Below are 3,545 nucleotides of genomic sequence, written 5' to 3'. Positions count from 1 at the left end.
TAAGACACTAAATAACAATAATAATAATATATACTTGATCAAGGATTCCTGAGAGTGGAAGGGTAGGGGAGCGAGGGGAAAAAAGAGGAGCTGCTACCAAGGGCTCAAGCAGAAAGAAAATGTTTTGGCAATGTTGATGGCAACGTATGTACAAGTGTGCTTAATACAATTGAATGATGTTATAAGATTTGTAAGAGCCCCCCCCAAAATTATTTTTTTAAATAAGAAATTTGTGCTCAGCGTATAAGTTGGCCACCACACTAATAATAACTTACACATCTAAAGCAGTTCATATAACTTATTTGACTTTTATAACAACTGAAGAAATACCTTAGGTAAAGAAATATCTGAGGATTAATAGCAAAAATACACATGGAAAGTGTCAGTCCATTCAGTGGACTAATGGACCAAGCAAACATCAGTCTCCACAACATTGCGACCAGAAGAACTAGATGGTGCCTGGCTGCCACTACCCATTGCTCTGCAAAGGATCGCGTTCGAAAGCCCTGGATTGAGTGGGAGAAAAATGTAGAAAGGAACTAAAAATCATAAAAGGGATCAGGCTTACTGGTTAGAGAGAAACTGGTGGGACCCCCAAAGGCTATAGCTCTTACTCTTCAGGTCTGGAGCTGAGCTTACCTTCGTGTTAGAATGATCAATCATTTAAGATCAAAGGGAAGAGCTCACTCAAAGGCAAGTTCAGAGAGTTAAGAAGGAAGGAGAAATGGAAACGGGAAATACAGAGGACGTGGTATAAACAATCATGCATTGAGAACATTGCAATGATGAGTCGAGTTGGGTGTGTATGAATTGTTGACTATAAAACCATGGTCTGCCATGTAAGCCTTCACCCGGTTCACGCTAAAAAGTTAAAAGGGAGAAATGGAATACATACTCAATGACACAGAAGAATGCAAAAACACCCTGCAACTCACACATCATGAACCCATGTGGTTTCCAAGGCTACAAACCTGTCAAAGAAGGTTGCCACGTCTTTCTCTCAGAGTCATCTGGTGGGTTTGAGTTGCCCACTTTTCTTTCAGTTAGCGCCGTTGAGTGCTTATCCACTGTTCCACCGCCAAGTCTCCTCAGTGAACATCCAGTCAAAACCCAAACCCACTACCATTGAGTCAGTTCCAACTCATAGTGATCCTATACAGGGTTTCCAAGCTGGTAAATCAGACCGTCTCATCTCTTTCCCAAGGAATGACTAATGGGTTTGAACTGTTGATGTTATAGTTAGCAGCCCAATGTCTAATGCGCAGCATTACCGGCATGCCACAGGACACATAGTCATTTTTTATTAGCAGCCACTTTGTATCTCTAAGGATGCCGCTTGAGCACTAATGTGCACCTGACTCAAGTCATGATGTTTTCAAACACCTCATGTGCAATGATTGAAGAACCTTTGAATTATGGGGCTGATGAATATTAATTTGGACTGCCAAAAGAAAAGAAACAAATTTGTCTTGAAAGAAGCATAGCTCCCCTCACCCCACCCCCCAAAAATATAGACAGGATGCTCCTTAGAAGCAAGGATGGCAAGACTTTGTCTCATGTATTTTGGACATCTTTTTAGGGAAGACCAGCCCCTGGAAAACGACATGATTATTGGCAAAGTAGAGGATGCCTCAAACAGAGGAAGACTCCAATGGGAGGGGTCAACACACTGACTGAAACTATGCGCTCAAACATCACAGCAGTTGTGAGGATGACACAGGAGAGAGTGGTGTTTCTATCACATACGGTCTCTAGGAGCTGTAACGGACTCAATGGCCAAAACAATTTGGATGAAATATTTAACGACGTAGGAGGCATCAAAAGAAGTTGGAAGGAATACATAGAGTCACTGTGCCCAAAAGAATTGGTCGGCATTCAACTGTTTCAAGAGGTAACATGTGATCAAGAACCCATAGTATTAAGGAAAGAAGTACAGGGTGCATTGAAGGCATTGGTAAAAAAAACGAGGCTCCAGGAATTTACAGAATATGAATTGAAATGTTTCAACAACTGACGCACCCCTGGAGGCACTCATTCGTGTATTCCAAGAAATTTGGAAGACCGTTACCTGACCAACCGACTGGAAGAGATCCATATATGTACCCATTCCAAAGAAAGGTGACACAGCAGAATGAAAGAAGGCATCAAACAATATCATGAATAGTCATGCAAGTAAAACTTTGCTAAAAGAATTCAAAATAGATTGCAGCAGTACATCAACAGGGAGCAACTTAAGTCAGATTCGAAAGAGAACATGGAATAAAAGGTATCACTGTATTCTTTCACTTATTCAATCTTTATGCTGATGCTAAGCAAATAATTTGAGAAGTTGGAGTGTATGAAGATGAAGAGAGTATCAGATTAGAGGGAAGTTTATTAATAATCTTCCACGGGCAGATAATGCAACCTTGTTTGCTGAAAGTGAAGAGATCTTGAAGCACTTACTGATGAAAAACAAAAACCACAACCTCTCACCACAAAGAAAACAAAAATCCTCACAACTGGACCAAAAGCCATCATGACAAATGGGCAAAAGATTGAAATGGTCAAGAATATAACTTCCCTTGTATTCATAATCAACATATGTGGAAGCAGCAGCCAAAAATCAAACTATGTTTTATACTGGGCAAATTTGCTGCAAATGATTTCTTTAAAATGTTAAAATCAAGGTGTTAGTTGGAGGACTAAGATTCGCCATATCCTAAAATCCCCAAGCCATAGTATTTTCATTCATCTTCTCTGCATAGGAAAACTAGATCATAAATAAGGGCAACTGGAGAAAAAAATGATCCCATTGAATTGTGATGTTGGCTAAGAACCTTGAATATTCCCTGAACTTCCAGAAGAACAAACAAATATTTCTTGAAATCACTACAGTCAGAATGCTCTTTGGAAGCAAAGAGGGAAAGATTTCATCTCACATATTTGGCCATATTATCAGGCCCCCCTGATAACATTCTCCAGGTCCCTGGAGATAAACATCATGCTTGATGAAGTCGTTAGGCACCATTGAGTTGAATCTGATTCATCACAACCCCGTGTACAACAGAAGGAAACAATGCCTGGGTTGTTGTTGTTTTTTTGCCATCCTCACAATTGTTCTTATACTTAAGCCCATTGTTGCAGCCACTGCGTCAATCCATCTTGTCAAGGGTCTCTTCTTTGTTCACGGTCCCTCTACTTAGCCAAGCATGATGTCTTTCTCAATGGGCTGCTCTCTTCTGACATGTCCAAAGTCCATGAGATTAGTTCTCACCATCCCTGACAGCCAGAAGCATCCTGGCTGTACTTCTTCCAACATAGATTTGTTTATTCTTTGGCAGTCCATGGTACGTTCAATATTCTTCACGAGCACCATAATTCAAATGCATCAATTCTTCTTCGGTCTTTGTTATTGAATGCCCAACTTTCACATGCATAAGAGGCGCTTGAAAATACTGTGGCCTGGGTCAGGCACACCTTAGTCCTCAAAGTAACATCCTTGCTTTTCAATGATCTAAAGAGGTCTTCTGCAGCAGATTTACCTAACACAATTCATTCATCTT

The sequence above is a fragment of the Echinops telfairi genome, unplaced genomic scaffold, assembly GCF_000313985.2.
Source record: "Echinops telfairi isolate 266 unplaced genomic scaffold, ASM31398v2 ScPeMD7_5868;HRSCAF=6743_0, whole genome shotgun sequence".
NCBI lineage: Eukaryota > Metazoa > Chordata > Mammalia > Afrosoricida > Tenrecidae > Echinops > Echinops telfairi.
The sequence above is the reverse complement of the archived record's forward strand: the minus strand, read 5'-3'. Positions refer to the sequence as shown.